Source organism: Calliphora vicina, chromosome 3, assembly GCF_958450345.1.
Source record: "Calliphora vicina chromosome 3, idCalVici1.1, whole genome shotgun sequence".
In the NCBI taxonomy this organism is placed as follows: Eukaryota; Metazoa; Arthropoda; class Insecta; order Diptera; family Calliphoridae; genus Calliphora; species Calliphora vicina.
Genome location: NC_088782.1, coordinates 102,903,946 through 102,921,304, shown reverse-complemented (window position 1 = coordinate 102,921,304; position 17,359 = coordinate 102,903,946). Strand labels below are relative to the sequence as shown.

The following is a 17,359-nucleotide window of genomic DNA, read 5'->3' as shown; positions in this document are numbered from 1 at the left end:
AATAGTAAACATTTTTCTTGCAACTCTACAAAGTTTGTTTGCGTATCTTGGACGTGAGCGTGTTTTACACAGACAGACGGACATGGCTCAATCGACTTAGAATTTCATAAGGATCAATAGTATATATACTTTGTTGGGTATCAGATGAATATTTCTCAATGTTACACACGGAATGACAAACTTATATATACCCTCATTCACCACTTGTGGTGGTGGAGGGTATAATGAAATGGTCCATGTATATATGTAATTTCATCACGTGAGAACGGCTGGAGCGATTTGGCTGATTTTTTTTATTCGATTCGAAATTTTCAGGAGATGGTTTGTAAAGAAAAAAAAATAAAAAAAATTACGGCTAAAAGCCCCTAAAGTATGCAGTACAAATTTAGATATTTTATTTGCAAATAAATAAGAACAGGCAGGGTTGGAGAAACTTGACGAACTAACATCTCAACTAGTAAATTTGTAAAATTAATGATTGTAGTAAACATTGTATTTTAATGAGAACAAAAATAGTTTTTCAATATATTGCTCCAATTTCTCTCTATAAGGCAGCTTTCTGCAATATCATGCTTAGAGTGTCCAAAAAACCGGCAAATTTTAAAACCCGGTTTCCGGTTTAACCGAAAAAGTGTGTTTTTGAAAAAACCGGTTTTGATTATTGTCTTTTAAAAAAGCCATTTAAACGGTTTCGGTTTTTGTCTTAAAAATAATCGGTTAACCGGTTTAATTAATTTGTTTTTAATATGAAAAAGGGTTCCTTAAATTTGTTTTTATTTGTGGACGCTAATAGGAAATGTGTTAAGAATTGTTTACGAAATCTTCGGAAATTTAGCATTTTTGAATTCTTAATATTGTCCAATGCTATAATTTTCTATAAAATAAATCAATATTTTTAAAAAAGGTATCAAAGTTTTTCATAAATATGTATATTTGAATGAGCTTTAGAAAATATATTTCATTAAAACCGGTTTAACCGAAAAGTTAAAAAAACCGAAACCGGTGGAGTTCACAAAGATGAAAAAACCTGTTGACCTGTTTTCGGTTTTCGGTTTCGGTTCTGTTCTTATTGTAAGAAAAATCAACTGTAAGCCTCCTACTTGAAGCTAACATAATTATGTAACTTAACTTAAATTAATTATGACACATTCAATATTCTATTGACTTCAATACGAATACAAATTACGCCTTATATTTTATTTTATCCAATACAATCGACCTCGTATTTTATTAATGTTCTACTGTTTTTGACAAATGGTCTAACGCAGAAAATCTGTTTGTGGCATGAGTAATGAAATTCACATTGTTAAAAGCTTCTACAGAACTTTGAATAAAATTGTTTTTTCCTCTTTTCACTACAAATTTCATTGTACATAAGATAACTGATAGTGTGTGTTTTTGTTTGGGGGTGTAGTCCCGTGTTGATATTTTTCATTGGAATTCCAATCATTTATCTTCGGAATAACAACAAAACATTAACTTTTACCATAATGTCTGGAAAACAACAAAAAAAAAACTTGTTGATAATCATTTTAAGATAACAGCTTTGAAAAACAACAGCAAAAAGGCAAAAGTAAATAGAAATGGAAATATGCATTAATGCAATTCTCTTGAGTCGAATCAGCAAACAAACATATTGTTAATGTTTGATGTTAAACAACTAAATAAATATTATTTAATACTCGTACTTACTTAAACTAAACATTTGGCAAGAGTATTAGTTAAACAAATATGCATAAATAGAGTAAAATATGTGGTTATAGTGGGAGCGAAAAGTTGGTAGATCCGCTGAAAGTTTACCCTGGTCATTTGTTTTAATGTTTGAAAATTTAAATTAATTTTTTTTTTATACAAAATTTTAAAATGTTTTTATTTTTTTGTTTCGTAAATATCCATTTACTACAGCCTGTCAACTGCGTTTGTCTATTTACTACATATTTCATTTGCTTGAGCGAGGGCCTCTAGAGATGGGGCAAAATTAAGTAATGAAAATTAAGTGAATTGATTTTTTATGTTTCTTCCATTGTTATTCTTCTTCTATTTGAGATTTTGATTTATAAACACTGATAAATATCTACTTACTTGCTTATACAACACAACAGCTATGGAAACATTTGAATTCACAATATACTGAAAATATATAGAAAACAAATAAATTTATTAATGAGATGGTATGAAATGGACATATGAAAATATTTTGCCTAAAAGACAGTTTTCTAGATGATTTATTACACCAACTATTCCTAATATATGATAAATATGGTGGCTTTTTTTAAAGTTTTTGCAGTTTCAGTGCCAACAAGGCATAAAACTATTCTCAGTTGAGGAGCCACTATACAAAAGGAACTTTATCGAATTTGTTTACAAACTAATTTTTTGGTATTTTAATAATTTCCAAAAATTTTAAATTTTCAAAAAAGTATCTTTTTTCTGCGGCTCCTCAGTTATCTAAAAACTAGAATTTTTTAGCAAAGTTTCAAGTTTCGAGTTTTTGATCAAAGTAGCAATATTTTCCAAGAAAAATTATTGGATGCATGACTTAAAAATTAGGGATTTACAACAGAAGGCGTATCTTTTGAAAACGGTTTTTGTTTTTATACCGAACACCACCATAGTGGGGAGGGTATAATGCGTTTGTGCAGATGTTTGTACCACCCAAAAATATTGGTCTAACACCCACCTTAAAAATATACCGATCGTCTTAGAATCACTCTTCGAGTCGACTGTCTGTCTGGCTGGCTGGCTGTCCATGTAAGACTTGTGCAGGTCGCAATTTTCAAGATATTTCGATAAAATTTGGTACATATAATTTTTTCGGCCCAAGGATCAAGCCTATTAAAACTGGTTGAAATCGGTTCATTATTTCACCTAGCCCCCATACAAATGTCCTCCCGAAATTGGACTTTATTGGTCATAAATGTTTAATTTATATATGTATTTCCACAAATTTCGCTCCAAATATGTCTTATATATACAAAATTCATGTCACCAAATTTTGTTACGATCGGTCCATAACTAGTCATACCTCCCATCTAGACCCGCTTCCGAAAATCACTTTAAAGTGCATAAATCTCTTAAAAATGTTGGTATGCACACAAAATTCAACATAAATAACTTTCATTAAGACATAAATCATACAACCTAATTTCATGGTGATCGGTAAATAATTGGTTCCATATAAGGCCCACTTTCTAAAATCACTCACGAATATAAATTATTGATATTTTAAAACAAAAATGTTTTTGCTCATTTAATTAGTGTAGGTTTTTATATGGTTTGGCTTGACCGACCATACTTTCTTACTTAATAATTTATATGTCATTCTGAAGGGTTTATATCTGTCATTTATTCTCATATAGTTATTGATTATTATAGTGCAAACAACAAAGTTTTTTTTTCTTCGAAAATGTAGAATTTTTTTCCAACAAAGGGTCATATGTTGGAAATTTTTGTTTACTTCTTTAATTCGAAAAAAGTGTCGCTGTAGCAAACCGATTGCCCACCAAAGCTTATGGTGAATGTGTTCCATCGGTATCAATGTATGAGAGATGGTTTGTGCGGTTAAGAAGTAGTGATTTTGATACGGACAAATACAAAGATCCCTCAGACCAGCCAAAAAAGGTATGAAGACCAACAATTGGAGGCATTACTCCATGAAGATTATTGTAAAACTGAACAAGGCCTTGCAAGATCATTGGGAGCTATTTAGGCAGCAATTTCAAAGCGTTTGAAAGCACCAGGATTCATCCAAAGCTAAGAAATTGGGTACCATACGAATTGAAGCCGAGATACATTGAAAGACGATTTTGAATGTCAGAAATGATGCCTGAACACTATATAAGAAAATCACTTTTGCACCGAATCATTACCGAAGCGTAAGAGATCGTATGTGAAGCCCGAACAACCTGTCAAATCGATACCAAAGCCGAATATTTGGTGGTAGCAAAGACCAGACTATCACATGAAACCTGTATCGAACGCAACTAATCCACATGTTGCAATACCTGTTAAAAAGTATTTAGAATGAAGTGGTTGAGAAGTTTTGCTTCACCTGCTTTATAGTCCATACCGTGTGCCGACCGATTACTATTTATTCGCGCAATGCGAAGCGCTATCTCTGGGATACGCTTCACTTTGGAACAGAGTATTCAATATTGGCTTGATTCATTCTTGGCCTCAAAAGATGAGCAGTTCTTTTGACTCGGAATTCATATGTTGCCAGAAAGATGGGAAAAGGCCATAATAAAGGCATAAAAAGGCATGAATAAATTTCAGGGACCGTAATGGTAATAAGTTATATCACAACTTTAAAAATAAAAATCCATCTGTAACAATTATTTTCTATATAAAAATAAAAGTTCGGATGAAACTGTTAAAAAGGGAGTTTTAATTTGCCGTCATAAAATAAAACTCATTTGAGGAGTTTTATTTTCCCGTCATAAAATAAAACTCATTTGAGGAGCTTTATTTTTCCCGTCAGAAAAAAAATTCATTTGATGTAAATTAAAACCTAAAGAACATTTTTTTTCTGACGGGAAAAATTAATGTCCTCAAATGAGTTTTATTTTCTGACAAGAAAAATAAAACTCCTCAAATGTGTTTAATAGTAAACGAGCAAAAATGTATACATCTTACATTCACATTTCGTAGAGAATCGTGCCCTCCAAACCTAATAAATAATCATATAATACCTCAACAAACTGATGTTAAATATTTAGGTCTGCATCTAGACCGACGTCTTACCTGGAAAAAACATATAGTTACGAAATTTACTCAAATGAAGTTAAAATTACTACAAAGTAAGAGAGCTATATTCGGCTGTGCCGAATCTTATATACCCTTCACCAAATTATACTTATATACCCTTCACAAATTATACGAGGTTGTCCCGGTTTTTTGCTCATATCTCCGTTATTTATGGACCGATTTTGCTGATTTTAAATAGCAAACTTCTCGAAAGCATGTCTGACAGAATTATTGAAGATTTGGATCCCGAAGATATCTGGGGTCTTCAGAAAATTGATTTCAACAGACAGACAGACGGACATGGCTTAATCGACTCCGCTATCTATAAGGATCCAGAATATATATACTTTATAGGGTCGGAAATGAAAAATGTAGAAATTACAAACGGAATGACAATCTTATGTATACCCTTCTCACGAAGGTGAAGGGTATAACAAGCAGAGTCATATTTGAAAAAGTTAGAAGTTCACCCAAACCCACTTGCACGAACATTAATGAGAAGTAATGGCTACATCCGACTAAGAAGAAGGAATCCAACAGACCTACGCTGATGATAGAATCTATAAATTAAACATAATTTTTCGTCCAACTGTGGTGGGACGTAAATAAAAATTAATATTTAGATTTAAGATTTGAACAAATTATTGATAGTTCTCATAAAAAAAAAAAAAAATGTGTTTTTCTTTATGAAGGGAAAAAAATAAAACTCCTCAAATGAGTTTTTTTATGACGGCTAATTAAAACTCTCTTTTTAACAGTTTCATCTGAACTTTTATTTTTACGTTGAAAAATAACTGTTAACTCTCGAGTTGAGAATAGCACTTCAATACGAATCTATTGGTATATGACACTATAGGTCCCCGTGGAAGAGTTTTTGAGTTTACATTTTATGGCTAACTGTTATTTACGGTTCCTAACAAATTTATATTCAACAAATATTTCAAAATAAAAGCTGAAAATTTTAAAAATGTGCAACCTGTTAGCAATTGGTCTGTGACCAATATTATGATGTTTTACAAACTAAATGACCAAATCTATACCCCGCATCTTTTTTGGTGGTGCGCATACAAATTGTATTAATTTAAACACTCTTGCAAATTTCAAACAAATTAAATTACTTTTTCCGCATATCAAATAAATATGTATGTATTCTGTTATAAAATAAACAGATTGATAGATAGACAGATGGATAGACATAAATACCAAAAAAATAAAAATCTCTGATAAAAACATATGCTTTTATTGTATTCGGTGCTGGCCATTGGCATTCATCAATAATCATGTTTAAATAATAATATTACAAAACCCAAACCAGAAAAACCAAAAAAAAAGCACACACTTTGAAATACAAACAAAAACTAAATACATATTAGAAGCCAACACAATGATAATAATAACAATATCATGATGAAAGCAATAACAAAGCGGGGGAAAAAAACACAATATCCGACACCACCAATAACAACAATGTCAATCAAATGAAGTTGAATGTACAGAGAAAAAAACAAAAAAAGATTCTGATTTCCAGGAAAATACTTATTTTGCCCAAAAATTACATACATAATTTCTAATCCAACACATTGTTTGTGAATATTTGCTCACCACAATTAACCCATTATGAGGAGTGTGAATTTAAAGAAAGTTGTAACATGTTGACAAGTATATTAAATTTGTTTATTTTGTTTTGTTTTAACAAAGTTGCTTTTTAAATGCTGATCTTGTAACATATTCAAAAAGTACTATTATAATAAAGAAAATGTACCAATAGTGTTCTTTTGCGTAACTCCAAAGAAAAATAAGAAAAAACTAGTAAGAGAGCTATATTCGGCTGTGCCGAATCTTATATACCCTTCACCAAATTAAACTTCAAAATAGAAATTTTAAATATTTTTAAGTAAACAAAATTTATTTTTTTTTTTTAATTTTTTCGACTTATTTTAAATTTTTTGAATTTAAAAAAAAAAATATTTTTGTTTTTAAAATTTTTTTTGGTAAAAACAAAATTCGGTTTAAAACATATTTTTTTTTACCGATTTTGACCCATTGTAGGTCCAACTTCCTACAGTCTTATATACGTCGTTGCAATGGTCTTTGAAATATCTATCATTGGATATCCATATTGTCTATATTAATGTCTAATCCAGATATAGGTCAAAAATATGCAAAAAATCGAGGTTGTCCTGGTTTTTTCCTCATATCTCAGCAATTTGTGGACCAATTTTGCAGAATCTAAATAGGAAACTTCTCGAAAGCATGTCTGACATAATTATTGAAGACTTGGATCCCGAAGATATCTGGGGTCTTCAGAAAATTGATTTCAACAGACAGACGGACATTGCTTCATCGAATCCGCTATCTATAAGGATCCAGATATATATACTTTATAGGGTCGGAAAATTATATTGTGGAAATTTCAATTACCATTCTCACGAAGGTGAAGGTTATAATAAGAATGATAGAAAATGAGTATAGACTGGGATTCACACAGTCCCGTGACCTAAAAATAGCTAGCCTATTCCTCTAAGTTCTAATCCACCAGTTCATCGTGGAATCTTTACCCTAGCTATTTTTGCCTGAAACCCTGTATTCTAGTATATTTTCATAGAATATGTTCAACTGTTTCTAGTTCCTCAATACAGAAGTCCTGTGCGCCCATATACCTTTTACCAATGAAGGGGTGTATCAAAAACTGGCTTCTCTCAGAAAAGCCGGCCTTCGGTCGTGCGCTATGGTTTTCTCCTCCGGGGTGTATCAAATTCTGGCTTAGAGCCCGGCCGAAGGCCAGCAATGCAGCACAAATTTTCTGAGTGATGACAGTTTTTGAAATTTATGGGTTCTGCTTTTGCAAAGTAGAACCCAACAAAAATGAAATAACTCCCAATACAATGAAATAACTCCTAATTCCCACAATAATATGAAATAAAACCCAACAAAAATTTCATTGGGAGTTGTTTCATTGGGAGTTATTGCATTATGAAATAATTCCCAACAAAAAATTATGAAATAACATCCTATGCGTTAGGAGTTGTTTCATAATGAAATAAGTCCTAAGTTGTATGAAAAATTTGTTGGTTGTTATTTAATTTTTTCGTTGGGAGTTATTTCATTTGGGAGTTTTTTCATGGTACCAACATTGCCCGGTTATCACTCATATTAATGACCTGAGACTTTTCATATCCAACCCAATTAGTGTTCTGGATATCTTTACATCCAACTTTAGCCAAATAGCCCTGGACACTCTGCAATACATCCTACTACGCTAGGATTCATTCGTATAGTCCCGGGATCTTTCGAAGATCAACTTTTAATAGTAGCTTATTGGTAGCATCCCTCTTAAAACAGTCCAGATCCGAAACCTGCCTGGCCAGTTCATCTGCTATCTCATTTCCCTGTAGGTTACAGTGCCTTGATACCCAACACAATCAGATTGTGTATAGTTCCATTAATGCAACCAGAGCCCTCTTACAGTTCAGCACTATTCTCGAGTGAACCATATGGCAATTCAAAGCCCTCAGTGCTATCTACATAAATTGTCTCCTCTGTGACGTGTACCCTTATCAAGTCCATGACATACCAGATTGCTGCATTCATTTGCGAGTCCATTTTGGATCCATCAGTGAGATGGATCAGATTTTAACCACTCGTCCCTATTTAGAAACACAATTGGAGGTGAAGACTAAAGTCGTTACCCTATGACCCAAAATCCCAGTAGGGATGTTAGGCTAGCATCCCTACTGGGATTTTGGAAATTATACCTACGTGGTACAAAATTTACGAGTAACCTAATCGCTTTGGTCTTACCAGAGAAAACTCAAAGAGTCTAAGCAAGTTCCTAGCCGCCATACTTGCCACATATTCCTCAATTGGCTATAAGTTAAGGATTATATGCAATGCTTTACTGAGTACCTTCCCATAACTATTTTTTCTCATTGAATTCCACCAAACTGTAGAATTATAAGAAATAATGAGCTTCACAACCGATGTGTAAATTCAATTTACAATGCCTGGTCGCAGTCCCCAATTGTTACCAATAGAGTTCCTGATGGTTTAGTAGGTATTGAGACCCCTTTCAAGCTTTTCCTGAGTATTCTTCTACCATGATAACTTGTTATCAAGGAAGGTCCCTAAATACTCGGTGATCAATATGCCTTCTAACAGTTAGTAGATATCACAGTGATATCTAGCTCCCCATCAGAGAGCAGAGCTATCTCCTCCATTTTGGGAATGGTACCCGATTCACCATTCATAACTAGCCATTCATGCTCCATTAACTTGGCATGAAACTCCGTTAGGGTTTAGTAACAATAATATTTCTAAAAAATACCAGTATAATAAAGTGCAACTCTGTGCGTTCTGACTTTATTCTTAGCACTTATCCTTATTCTGACATCACTCAAACCTATTCTGTTAATAATGGTTTTATTTCAATAATATCTATATCATCTTAGTTTTTGAGGATTTCATCAGAATGTTTTAAGTTATCCTCTATTCCTGCTAGATGGGAGTATATGACGATTGAATTCAATCCGAAAGCGGTTACGATTTTTAAATAGCTAGACGATCTAGCTAGGTCCATCTGTCTGTCTGCCTGTTGAAAACACGATAGGGCCCAAACAAAATAACCTATCTGGCTGAAATTTTCCACAAATACTCTCTGTTGATAAGGTTTGTTTGATATTGAAACCACCTTTCAAATGTCCCCACGGAATACTGTTTGAGCTGTCATAAATATGTGGATTATGCGGCAATCCTGATAAAATTTTGCACAAATTAGTTTTAATTACTTTGTAATTATACTATAAAGTTTGGCGGAAATCGACCAACATTTGTCCCAAGTCCCCATAAAAGGTCCTCCTCAGAAAATGACTTGAACATTCACAATTGTCGTGTAAATAATAATTAATATTGTGATGAAATTGGACTTAAACAAGTTTTATATGAACCTAATTCTTTTTGCCAACTTTCGTGAGGATCGGTCCATAAATGATCCTACTCCGCCCCAAATAACCCCTATTCAGACAAATTTGTATACCCTTCACCTTCGTGAGAAGGGCATATATAAGTTTTGTCATTCCGTTTGTAATTTCCACAATATAATTTTCCGACCCTATAAAGTATATATATTCTGGATCCTTATAGATACCGTCTGTCTGTCTGTCTGTTGAAATCAATTTTCTGAAGACTCCAGATATCTTGGGGACCCAAATCTTCAATAATTCTATCAGACATTTTATAATTCGGTCAGTCATGCTATTTAAAATCAGAAAAATCGGTCCACAAATAGCAGAGATATGAGGAAAAAACCAGGACAACCTCTATTTTTGACCTACAGTGACGGACAGTACAATAGAATCACTACATATGAATTCGATTAAAGCGGTAAAACTACAAAATTTGATTTCAAAATTTAAAATTTGTTCATTATATATTAATGCTCATAACGTAAGCAATAAATAGAAAAAAACAAAATAAAAAAATAACACATTCTTATGTTAAAAACGATGTCAAATCTAAAAGACTAAATAAAATCTGCGACATTCAAATAGAAAATCATTCAGTCTTAAAATGATTAAAAATAAAAAATCATCATAAGAATTCGTTGTTTTCTTAATATTTTGTTGCATATCAATTATTTCTAATAACAGCATCAAATCTTTTGGGGATTGAATTTAACAAACTTTCGCATGTAGATCGGGAAATTGCATACCATATTTCCTGAATTTTCTGCCAAAGTTCTTCCTTGTTTTTCAATTTTTCAAGTCCGAGATTGTCTTTTACTATTTTCCATAGGATTTAAGTCTGGTTATTGAGAAGGCCATTCCATAACATGAATTTTGTTATATAAAACCCATTTTTTGGAAGAGCCATTTTAAGGGCATATTCCATTCTGCATGTGGCTTTATAACATTCTCCAAAATATTTATATATCTCCAAAATATCTATTATATATATACAAGTGCTTATCCATATTTTCTTTAATCCAATAAATTGGACCAACGCAATACCAAGGAAAGCATCCCCATATAATAATATTTCCCCAACCATGTTTAAACGTTTTTGGTTTTTGCCATTTCTTGGACGTCTAACCCATGTCTTATCATCAATACCAATTAAATTAATGGTCGTTTCGTCCGTCGACAACACATTTTGAAACCTTTTTATATTTTCTGGCCCACACCAATCCTTATGATTGCTCCTGGTTTTAAATGAAATATTGGTAGTGATTCTATTGTAATGTCTGTCACTGTATATCTGGATTACTAAGTCATTAATATAGACATTATGGATATCTAATGATAGATATTTCAAAGACCTTTGCAACGACGTATATAAGACCAATGGGGGCAAAATCGGAAAAAAATATTTTTTAACCCGAATTTTTTTTATTCACCAAAGAAATAAATTTAAAAAACAAAAAAAAATTTTAAAATTTTTAAAATTTAAAAAAAAAAATTTAAATTTAAATAATTTAAAAAAAAAATTTTAAATAACAATTCGAAAAAAAATTAATTTTTTTTACCTAAAAATATTTAAAATTTGTTTTTTGAAGTATAATTTGGTGAAGGGTATATAAGATTAGGCACAGCCGAATATAGCTCTCTTATTTGTTTATTGTCACATATACAAGTATACTCTTACTTGTTCAGCTTAAAATGTTTTGAGCAGCAGCCAAATTAAGATATTAATATTAATGAAAATTGGTTCTCAATGGATTAATCTTATTAAACTATAAAAATCAGAAAAATGTCATCACAGTTATCCCCAAACCAACCACCCACCACCAATTATTTGGTTTTCTAATTTTCTCTACTGAAGTATGTATTTATTGTTTATGGCTGTCTGCGTTTATATACATACATATATTTATGAAATTAGGGTAACCCATTTCTATGAAACAAGATATCTTTTCTAAAAAGATTTGCATTTTCTGACATAAGATAACCTAATTGCAAAAAGTTTCTTATAAGGAAAATTGAATAAAAACTATTAAGAATCTTATATACGCTCCAACAAAAGTGAGCTTTAACATAAATATTAAAATTAATTTTGGGTGAAAAAATTGTTGATGAAAAAAAAATTTGTTTAAAATATATAAACAAAAGTCGATTGAAATATTCTTTAATTTTAGTGTGGAACATTCACAAACCATTTTTGAGAGGGGCAACCTAATGTCCATACATATTTTTGTATTGCCAAGTGGGTGTGAGTGTACATGCGAATATTTCTTATAACATTTTATGTAAGAGTGGGTATATAACTGTCAAAAAGCGACCAGTCAACCAAAATATTGTATATATATACACTTTACACACCATTAACGCCATTTAATAACACATTTTCGCACTTGTTCTCCAAGACAGCAAACCCCTACATAAATTAGAGTATGGGTAAGAATATAGGACATCGTCATTTATTTCAAGATTGTATATAATTACACACATACAAACAAACTTTTAATAAGTATGTATAAGTATAGAATTATTGCATTAGGGTGGCCTCGTTTGTATGGAGGAAATATAAGGTGCCGATATTACAAATTAAAACCAGTAAAAAAGTATAATCGGTAAAGACGGACCATATAATACCCTACACTTAGTATACAAGCAAATCATTATTCTATTAGAATTTCAATTATTTTGTTTTCATGAGTGATTTTTGGAAGTGGGAGCTATGCCCAATTATGGAACAATCGTCCTGTAATTATGTTACGTCATTTGTTTCTAAATTTTTGTTAATTTTTGGATTCATATTTGAATTTTAATTCATCATGAATTAAACAAATTAAATGCATTCAATGAATTAATAAGAATAAATAATTCATCATGAATAAAATCTTTTGAATGCAAAACCATAAATTGAATTAAAATATTGTTAGGTTTTTACCTTTTAAAGGCGGTGGTTTTCTTTCTTAAAATAAACCAGATACTTTTGATTGCAAATAAAAGCAAATATTTATTTAAATTTATACAACAATTTAAATATTCACTTTATTTCAATGTTCACATTTGTATTACAAACTTTAAAAAAAACACTTGTATGACTTCTAAAAGCGTCTATGATAAACTAACTACCGACTGTAACTGTTGCACAATTTATACACAGCGCCATCTTCCTTCCAGTATCATTGTAGAAAAATTCTTTTTCTACAATGATCAACTCAAAGTTTTTATTCAATCGTGTATGTTCTACAGCTATGTTAATAACACCCACAGATATGGTAATACTATCCACAGTTATGTTAACTGCTGCTAATCTGCCGGTAAGAAAAATTGTCCACAATAAGAAGTCTCCAGATATATAAATGTTGAGAAACAGGTTGAAACTTTAAACAAGCAATTAGAAACCATTATATTTGAATTCAAATACAATTTCATAACAATAGAAATGACTTTATCATGAATTAAAAATTCTGGAATGCATTCAGTTTTAATTCACTTACTTTTTGACATGAAACGATTGCATTCAATAATCTTAATTCATTATGAAGTCATTCAAATTTGAATTCCATTTTTCATAAATTTTTAACTCATGATTAATTCATTCATATTCAAATTTAATTCATTGTATTTGTAAAATTAATAAATTCAATAATTTTAATTTATAATGAATTCATTCAAATTTAAATCCATTCATATTTTGAAAATCCTGAGGGCATTCAAAAATTAATCATTCTTTTACAGCTCTGTTCTGGACCTATGACCATTTATGAACCGATCGTCCTGAAATTAGTTAGCTTGATTTCATCCATCCATATAAATATATACTATAGGCAGGGTCGAATTTTATGGAGGAATGCAATCTACGGAAAATTCTAAGAAAGTTTCCTCAAGAAACCATAGGTCTAAAAACAAATCCTATCTTGCGCATTTCGTCTTTTATTCAATAAAAAAACTATTAAAAACAAGTAAGAGAGCTATATTAGGCTGTGCCGAATCTTATATACCCTTCACCAAATTATACTTCCAGATACAAATTTTAAATATTTTTAGGTAAACAAAATTTATTTTTTTTCCAATGTTTTTTTCATTTTTTGGGAAAAAAAATTTTTCGAACAAAATTTATTTTTTTTTAATTTTTTGGAAAAAAAAATTTTAAATTATTTTTTTTTTAAATTTAAATTTTTTTTTTTTTAATTTTTAAGATTTTTTTTCTTGTTAAAAAAAAAATTCTGTTTAAAAAATATTTTTTTCCGATTTTGACCCATTGTGGGTCCAACTTACTATGGTATTATATACGTCGTTGCAAAGGTCTTTGAAATATCTATCATTAGATATCCATATTGTCTATATTAATGACTTAGTAAGATATAGGTCAAAAATAGGTAAAAAATCGAGGTTGTCCTCATATCTCAGCCATTTGTGGAGCGATTTTTCTGATCTTAAATAACAAACTTCTCGAAAGCATGTCTGACAGAATTATTGAAGATTTGGATCCCGAAGATATCTGGGGTCTTCAGAAAATTGATTTCAACAGACAGACGGACATGGCTTAATACTCCGCTATCTATAAGGATCCAGAATATATATGCTTATAGGGTCGGAAAAATATATTGTGAAAATTACAAACGCATTCTACGCGTTTCTGCTATACGATTTTTCGTGAAAAAAATCGACCCCCCCTAATATACTTAAATGTCTTTTTAAGTTTGTTAGTAAGTTTGTTCCGCAATCACGCCTAAACGGCTGAACCGATATTGTTGAAACTTGGAACGTAGATCGATATTTACTTGGAAACAGCTATAGGCTATATTTTTTTTCTTAACTTGTATCATAAAGTTATACAACGGGGCAAAATTGGTAGAGCCTATAAAAAGTAAATAGTTATTTATGTAGTGAATTACAATTGTGGAAGTCTTCAAACCGTTCTCAGTAAATTAGTATTAAATTTGTGGGCGTGGCACCTACCATACAATGTAAATGGTTTATTTCGATTATCTGAAGACCTATAATTGCAAAAGTATTTAAACTTTGTACGCATTAATCTCTTATCAATATACAGAGTTTGGCTAAAAATGGGCGGAATTGTATTAGTGGGCGTGGCACCTATCATACAGAGTAAATAGTTATTTTCGATTATCTGGAGAACTGTAAATGTCAAAGGCATCATACTCCATATGAGTTAATTTCTTATCAGTGCAAGAAGTTAGTCAAAAAATGGGAGGGATGGGAACTGGAGGTGTGTCACCTCTCATACAAGGTAATTAGTTATTTCTAAATATCTTGAGATCTATTATTACGAGATTCTTCCAACTTTGTCCGAATAGATTTCTTATCATTTTATATAGATTGGCTGGAAATGGGCGGGAGTGGATTAGTGGGCGTGGTCGAATATCTGTAAAATAGTAAACTAGCAAACTTTATACGAATCAATTTCTAATCAGTGTATAAGAAAATCGACCTGTACTTTGTTCACAAAGTTTACATGTCGAATATCTGTATAATAGTAATTGAAATAGTCTTCAAAATTTATACGAATCAATTTCTTATCAGTGTATAAGAAAATTTCGACCTGTACTTTGCTCACAAAGTTTACATGTACTGTGAGCCAGCCATTGAGAAAGCGATTCGGAGATGATTTGTATACTTTAGGCGTTGAACTAATATTTTCGGGCGTTACAAACATCAGCACAAACGTATAATACCCTCCCTAATATGGTGGTGTAGGGTGTAAAAAATGATTATTTCAAAATTATTATCTTGAACTAGATATCTGTTAAATCAAGGACAAAATTCAAATAAAATTCAAACTAGATTGAATTTCTATATAGTTCAATTTTAATTTTTTGCCCAAAATGCCAATAATTTGAATGCTTTTGAACTTAAACTAATATTTCCGATGCAGCATTGAGACAATATTTAATATGATAACAATCTTTAATTTCCATTGCGAGAAATATGAAAAAAATCATAAAAACCCTAAAAAAGGACGTGTATACCAGCTCACCAAATACTGAACTCTTGTCAAACATTTTGAGAATCGGTGTCTTAGAATGAATAAAGTTTTTATTTTAATTGGGGCCAACCTAATATACACATTGTGTGTAAACAAATTTGCTTGCATACATACTTATATTACACTCCTACTCATATTCTTACTTATTATTTTGAAAAATTTACTATTTTTTTCGTTTTTTTTTTTCTCAAAACAAAAATTTGAAGGTCACTCTTTGTAAAAGGCAAGTTTTTATTTAAATTTTTTTTTGTTGTACTTTTACCAACTTTAGGTTTTCAAATTCATTACTATGGTAAAATATTTTTTCTGCCTTTCCTGGCATGTTTTGTAATAAATAATAAATGATGGCAGAACGCAGTTGGCGCGATGAGAAAAAAATATAAATAAATAGACAGTTGTGCCAACATCAACGCGAAAGTGCTCGATAAAGTTTTGCGGTTTTAATGATTTTTATGTCAAAAGTTAAAATGAATAAATTTTGCCTTTTGGTTGTTAGTTCTGCAAAAAAAAAAAGAAAACGAAGGAGGTATATATAGTAATTTTTTTATTTAATTTGTAGTTTGTTGAAAAATTTTAATGTATCTTGCTGGAATTTAATGAACTTAAGTTAACGAACCATACAAAGTTAAGGTTTTTTAAATTTTTAATTTAAAGCAAGCGAATAGAAATTCCCTTAATATCAAATTTTTCCAATATACTAATATTGGATTAAGTACTTCATTGTGCTATAGTTTGTTCACCTCCGATATTGTTGCCACTAATCAATATTACCAGCATATTTTATTAACTAAATAAGTCAAGTCAAGCCAAAACAAAATTTTGTTGAAATTGACTAAAGCAAAAGCAATAATAACCTATAATCAACTTTAGCTAAAATAAGCGTTTATTACTCTTAATTTATAACCAAAAAACCACAAAAAAAACAAAGAATAAAATCTGGCGGGCGGATATTTGCTATTGAAACGTTTATAAATGATGGAAGAGAAAATCAGATTGAACGATAAAACGGCACAATTAATAAACAAAACAAAAATTCATAAATGAGTATTTTTATAATCATAGCAAAAGGTAATAATAACAAAAAAAGACGAAAATATAAAAATCAACTGTATAAATATTTATAGAAACAAATTAACATTAATTGTTCATATGAGTTCACATTTGATGTCAAAAGTTCAGTCATGTGTGTAAATACACACATGTACCATAATGATTAGTAAGACTTTTTTATACAAATTGTTATTATTATTATTATTAAATATAATTATTAAACATTACTATTATTACAATAAAAATGGTAATGAGTTTAATGTTATTGATGTGTCCGCATATGTAAATCTAATCAACTTTGATCATAAAACTGTGTGTATACATATATACACAATTAATGACATTTTATAATTGTAGAAGAAATAAGGAATTATTAGAAAACACTAGAACTGTAATTAGATTTTTGAATGAATTATCCCTGATAGATTTCATATATCGTTAGCTTAGTGTGTAAACGTTATAAGTCTCTTTTGCAAAGTTTACAGGAGACACAAAAAAAGCTCTAAAATGCTTTGTTTTAAATATTTTCGTAACGTCCAACAATTTTAGAGTAACTTCACCCAGAAAGTGATTCAAAGTCGAAAGGTAGACTTTGAATCACTTTCTGGGT

The 17,359-nt window shown here is 30.7% G+C and overlaps 1 protein-coding gene across 2 annotated transcripts in view; it reads right to left on the bottom strand.

Moving 5' to 3' along the window:
- Nucleotides 1–17,359, bottom strand: part of sNPF-R (short neuropeptide F receptor) — a 159,734-nt gene that overhangs the window by 103,948 nt on the left and 38,427 nt on the right. For both annotated transcript variants that reach the window (XM_065505338.1, XM_065505337.1), the window contains exon 3: nucleotides 2,083–2,130. The gene's annotated coding sequence lies outside the window, so the exon portion shown is untranslated. The remainder of the gene's footprint in view (nucleotides 1–2,082; nucleotides 2,131–17,359) is intronic.